Genomic DNA, 6,503 nt, shown 5'->3' with positions numbered 1-6,503 from the left:
TTGCACAGAAATACTATATGCTGCATCCTGGCACAAACATGTGGGTAAAACTCAATAAATATTGACTATGTAGAACAACAGCAATAGAGGTAATAATTTGTGATATAAAAGGAAACGGGGAGGAAAAAAAAATCCTGGATAAAAATAACATTAAAAAGGGACAGGTTGTTAAATTGAAAACATTCTAAGGTCCTTCTGTTGTCCTAGAGTAGAAAGAGATTTGTAAAGGTTGTCTATTTGGAAGAAAAAGGGGGAAAATTAAAAAACAGCTTTTCATTGGAACATTTGGAAACAGAAGCTGAATGTGCAGACTGCACATGCTCTGTTAGGGCAGGTACCTGCATCTGCTTCTCACCACTTAAAGGACACAGGATGAAGAATAGAAGGTGGCATCCAACTCCTGTGAAGGCAGAGAGACAGACAGGTGGAGCTCTCCACCTGGAGCTGCTTCTGCCAGGGCTCCTTGCATACCTCTGAGGCTTCTCTGTCTCTACCTGAGCTTCGTTAGCTCCTGTTCAGTCTTTTCTGGTGGCTCTGAAGGCATCTGTCCAGGGTCTCTGGCAACCCCAGATCCCATCTGGATGCCTGGAGGGCTGAAGGGTCAGGACACTGCAGCCCAGCCCCAGTGAACCACAGCACACCATGCAGGAAGCTCTGTGTGAACCAGAGCCACATATGAAGAATGGATTATTCTCCAAAAACAGATTGTTGAGCACCAAAGTTACAGAAGTTTGCATACATATGTCACTTATTTGAAGTTTAAAAACATGGAAAACATAACTATATGTTGCTTTAGGATATATGCATATGTAGGAAATGTATAAAGACATGCAGGGAATTGATTGGCAAAACTCAGAATAGGGATTGCTGCTAGTATATGGGAAGGAAAATGTGGCTGGGGGAGGTAAACACAGCCTTCAATTGTGTGTGCCATGTTTTATCACTTACACTGAATGATGAGTGCGTGTATATTTATTGTATTATTCTCTATGCTTTTTGGTCAACTTGAACTGCTTTCTAATAAATCAAGGCAGATACAAGAATTTAGATTGGAAAAACTCATCACATACCAACCTGTGTAAGTGATAATATATTGAAACCTTGGCACAGGATAATGGAATAGGAGACCATTAGAGATGGAAGAAAAAAATCTAAACACCATCAGAGAGTAATTGACAAAAAGAGAAGCAAGAACAAATAGCATTAGCCTTAATAAGACATAGTTTTAGATACATAATTTTAAAAAGCATTTGATAATTGAATGCGTATATTCCAAAAATTTTGTAAATTAAAATATTAGCAACTAAAAAGTATAGATAGACTCAAGCAAAAGTTGGAATGTTGATCCATGGAATGCTGGTAGTCAAAGATTCCTTGAAGATTTAGAAAATGCATCTGGTATCCTTAAAAGTGGGGATATTTGGAAATTATAGACAAAAATGTTTCAAAGAGTGCCACTTCCCCCCCCCACTGGATAATATGATCTTAAAAAAATAGACAAAGAAAATACAAGAAAACAAAATGATATACCAAATTCACTTATGAATATCAATGAGAAGTCTGCTCTGAATTTTTTACTATCATCTGATGCCTACATGATCAGGCTTCATAAACACCTCAAAATTAAGAGGCCCAAAACCATCTCTTGGTTTTTCCACTGCTCTCCCATTTATGTCTCTTTACTCTTACTCACTCTGGTTGATGACCTTTTTCCATTTTTTTCCTTTTTTCAGACCAAAGACTCCTCTCTCTTCCTTATACCTCATATTCTCCTCTTCCATTGTGTGAAAGAGATTGTGTAGAATTATTAATGATTTTTTTTTAAAGTTTGGTAAAATTCTCCAGTGAAACCATGTGGGCATGATGGTTCCATTTTGGAGAGAATTTAAATTATGAATTCAAATTTTAATGGTTTCATTCAGATGATGTCATCTTGAATGAGCGTGCCTTTTCTTCTTAAGTTGTCAAATCTATGAACACAAGTTCATTTGTAATACTTCTTTATTTTCCATTTAATTTCTCCAGGATCTGTAGTGGTAGCTCTCATTTCTTTTCTGATGTTGGTAATGTGTGTATTCTCTCTACTTTTGTTAGTCTTTTTTTTTTTTAAGAGAGAGAGAGAGAATTTTTTTAATATTTATTTTATTTTTTTAGTTTTTGGTGGACACAACATCTTTGTTTGTATGTGGTGCTGAGGATCAAACCCGGGCCATACACATGCCAGGCGAGTGCGCTACTGCTTGAGCCACATCCCCAGCCCACTTTTGTTAGTCTTCCTAGAGGTTTTTTCAAAGAATTGCCTGTTGGTTTCACTGATTTTCTCTATTGTTTTATCTCATACATAATATGTATTTAAGTCTTGCTCTTTAAATCCCATTGAAAGGTTTTCATTATTTGATAAGTAAATATATCCTACTGTGTTTCATTTGCAGGACAGAGGATTTGGAAATGTCATTTTAGGTTATGCTTTCTGTTTTTAATCATTCAAAGTAGTCTGTGGTCTCTTAATTTTGCTCATGTGCACATATTTTTCCCTGTAAGAATTTGGGATGTTGAGATTTAATCTATTTTTTTTTCTAATAGTGCTATAAAACTACCTTAGAGTTATATGCAATAACAGACTCATTTTTAAAATATCCCTTCTAGTAGTATCTATGTACTTCCCAGTATGAAATATGAGTAATCATCACACTGTACTTCTTTCTACCTTCCCTGTGTATACCATCCATTACTAGATTGGTGTTAAGTATATTATTATTTTAGTTAATGCTATTTTATATAAGATGCTTATTTTATATATTTGAACAGCATACAAACACCCTGGTTAGTTAGCATGCTATATGTCTCTGGCTTGCCCCTGTGAAATCTGAAGAAAATCAGAGTACTTATGCTCCTATGTACCTACCCCTGGATCTTTCCCTCCACCTCTCAGTTTTTTTAAATAACTTTATTTATTTTTTATGTTGTGCTAAAGACTGAACCATTGCCTCAAGCACTGTACCACTGAGCCACAAACCCAGGCCCACTTCTTAGTTTTTGTTAATAAAATTATTTCACACTCTCATGTTTTTTAATACTGACCTTCTGTTCTGTAACTGACATGTCCCTAGTTAAAGCTGAATACAATAAAGAACTAAGTTCTATGGCTCCAAGCTTCCCAATAGTCTTTTCACCTGGGTTTTTCCATTTGTCTCTTAAAAAGCTGATTGAATAAGAAAGGACTTATTCTATAATTTAGTATGTTTGAATATAATTTTGTGTGGCATTTACTCTCAAATGACACTTTTGCTGGAATAAGTTCATGGTTACATTTTATTCCCTTAATGACTTTATGGACTCTGGCCCACTGTCTTCTAATATTGAATATTGTGTCGACAGATATAAAGTTAATTCTCCTAACACATGACTCCATGGGGAAAAAAATTTACATGCACATAAGCATCTCTTTTGGGGTGTGTGTGTGTGTGTTTTCTATAAGTCCATAGGATTCTTTTCATACCTCTGAATTCTAGCAAATTTAGTAGGATATGTCTTTGGAATGATCATTCATTGTCATTTTTCCTAAAGACATAAGCTTTAAAAAGGTGACGTAAGGAACTGGGATTGTAGCTTGCCTAGCATGTGTGATATACTGGGTTCAATTCTCAGCACCACATTCAAACAAATAAAATAAAGGCCCATCAACAGCAACAACAACAACAAAAAATTTTAAAAGGTGAAGAAAAATCAGTAAAATAGAATAGTTTTGAAAGGTTTTTAAAAGAATCAAAAGCTATCAAGGACAAAGAAGAACCAACACATGCATAATTAGTGTTCTTAAAAAAAAAGACTACAAAACAGTCAAAGTTATATAAGAAAACATAACTAAATTAAAGGAATGTTTGAATCTGGAGATTTAAAACCTTTACCATATTCTCCTAGCCCTGTGCTTCACAGTGATCCACTTTTTAAACATTTTATTTCTACTTTTATTTTTGTAATGCTTTTTTTTCTCTTCTATTGTTTGCTGACATCTGCCACATCAAGTTTCGTATTTTTTGTTACTTATCACCCTTCTTTGTATGCTTATTTTTTTCTTTTGAGCTTTCTTTTCATTTGTGTGTGCACACACATTGAGTGTGTGTATTGTTGCTTTGCATGGAGAAGCATTAATCCATAATTAACTCCTGTCCATTTCATGTTTTCTTGCATGAATTATTTACTTTTAAAGAATTATTTGTCATGTTCATATCATTATTTCACTTGTAGCACTTTGAATCAGTACCATGCTATTTCCTTTCGTATTATTTTTACTGAAGGCCAATATTTTTTCAATCTTTCTGGTAGAAGTTAGCAGTGTGTGGAGGGGGAATCATGGGAATAAACCGGGTCTCACAAGCTTCTCCTGGACTCACAGGCCACCTTGTTTGTGTCTCTGGTTGTGACACTGCTATCCCAATATTCTTTCTCATATCTGCTTCCTCTTCCAGCTGGCCTGGCAGGTGCTAGAAGGAGTCCCTTCAATACTACCTAGTGGGAGGTTCCTTAAGATATGGTCATTCTCCAAGCCCCAGGTGCCTTTACCCAACATTCCTTACGCCACCCTGGGCGGGGGTGGGGGGTGGGGGGGGTGGGGGGGTGGGGGGGGTGGGATTTTACTTCCTGGAAGCTTTTTGTTCTTGAGGTAGTAAGGAGGCTTGGCACCTTCAAATAGGCCAGCTATTTTATTCCACTTCTAGCCTGCATGGTAAGCTAGCATGGCATTCTTTCCATTTTCCTCTTCTCTGTGGGAATCAGAGTCAGTAGATGGGGTTAGGTCTGTTCTTTGGAGCCATGCTACAGAAATAATGGGGAGGAAACAAGTGGTTTCCCTAAGGCACTGTGACTGAACTCAGCTTTATCAGGGAGGCTGCACTAAGGAAGCTGGTTGCAGATTATGGCTGTTATTGAAGAGATATCTCTTCCCATGGGTGTATTTGATCCAGAATCCTGGAGGGGATCAGAGGATAGAAGTGTGGGGTGTAGATACAGACATGAGAACTAATTGTTCAGAGTTCAGTTTTTTTTTTATTTATTTTTAATTTTATTTATTTATTTATTGAATGGGCTGGGGATTGAACCCAGGGCCTTATGCATACAAGGCAAGCACTCTACCAACTGAGCTACGTCCCCAACCTCAGAGTTCAGTTTCTGAAGTCAGAAAACCTGACGCCTTCCCTGTCAGGTGCAAATCTGTGAGCAAGTTATTTGACTTCTCTAAGCCTCAGTCCTTCCTGACTTTTCATCCGAGTATTAATGTTGTTACTGGGGATTGAGTCCCAGTACACAAAATGTTCAGTAGCTCATATGACGATCAGAATTTCCCCAAGTCAGACTTTGTTGCACCATTTTAACCAATATTTAAAGCAATCAATCTCTGTTAATAACTCCACACACCTTTCTCTCCAGTTATCTATCACTGTGGGACATGAATTAAGTGTTAGGTGTAGTCTGTCAGAAGGCAGAGAAAATCTTTTGAGCTATTTCTATGTCCTCTTTCCCCGAACTCTTATCTCTCTTGTCATTTTTAACCCCCTCAGATAGGCAGGATACAAAAATGGGTTTGGGTTTAGGGCAATGTGCCATCTCACAGAGCTGGAAGTTCAAAACCAAGGGTGGGTTCAGGAGTTGGTTGATTTCACAGCTCTGTGATGGCATTGAGGTTTGGGCTCTTCCTGTTTCTGGGGTCTACCCTCCTCAAGGGTTGTCTCCATAATTTGGCTGACGGAAAGATGGCAGTGGTCATCCCAACCATCATTCCGTATAGATGTCCAGATGGAGAATAAAGACAAACTTTTTCCTGTGTGGCTGATTGAAACTCACCCATCTTTTCTTCTGTCTCAGATCTGTCATTGACCCTTCTAGCGAATTTTTCATTTTCAATGTTACCTTGTGATTTCTTCTTTAACCAATGGGTAATTTTGAACTGGTCTGTTTCATTTTCACGTATTTGGAATTTCCCAGATGTCTTTCTGTTGTTAATTTCAAATTTAATTCAAATTGGTCAGGGAAAAAAAAATCATCCATATTAATTAAATTCCTTTATATTTTTGAGACTTTTTAAATGGTCCAGATTATGATCTAATTAGAGGATATTCTATGTGCATTTGACAAAAATATACAATTGTTGGGTGGAGTGATGTACAATTGAGTCGAGTTGGTTGGCAGTGTGTTTCAAGGCTTTCTTGGTCCCATGGATTCTGTCTACTGAGAGGAGAGTTTTGAAGTCCTCCATTGTAATTGTGAGGTTGTCTTAATTCTCTTTTCAGTTCCATCTGTCCTTGGTTTATGTATTTTGAATGTCTCTTATTAGGTATGTATACATTTAGGACTTTTATAAATTCTTGATTCTTTTATAAATTCTCGCTCCCTTATAATTATGAAACTTCCCCCATTTGACCCAATAACAATTGCCCATACAGAATCCTAATTTGATATACATTGAACTCCCCTAGCCTTGTTATGATTATTAATGTTTGCACGGT

General features: G+C 37.0%; 1 non-coding gene across 1 annotated transcript; it reads right to left on the bottom strand.

Annotated features, from left to right (window-relative positions):
• Nucleotides 1-5,078: 5,078 nt before the first annotated feature.
• Trnat-ugu (transfer RNA threonine (anticodon UGU)) lies at nt 5,079-5,155 on the bottom strand. The gene has a single exon. It is a non-coding gene; the product is annotated as a tRNA-Thr (tRNA).
• Between the last annotated feature and the right edge of the window lie 1,348 nt (nt 5,156-6,503).

This window comes from Ictidomys tridecemlineatus, chromosome 2 (genome assembly GCF_052094955.1).
Source record: "Ictidomys tridecemlineatus isolate mIctTri1 chromosome 2, mIctTri1.hap1, whole genome shotgun sequence".
Classification (NCBI taxonomy): Eukaryota; Metazoa; Chordata; class Mammalia; order Rodentia; family Sciuridae; genus Ictidomys; species Ictidomys tridecemlineatus.
This window is presented reverse-complemented; position numbering and strand designations above follow the sequence as displayed.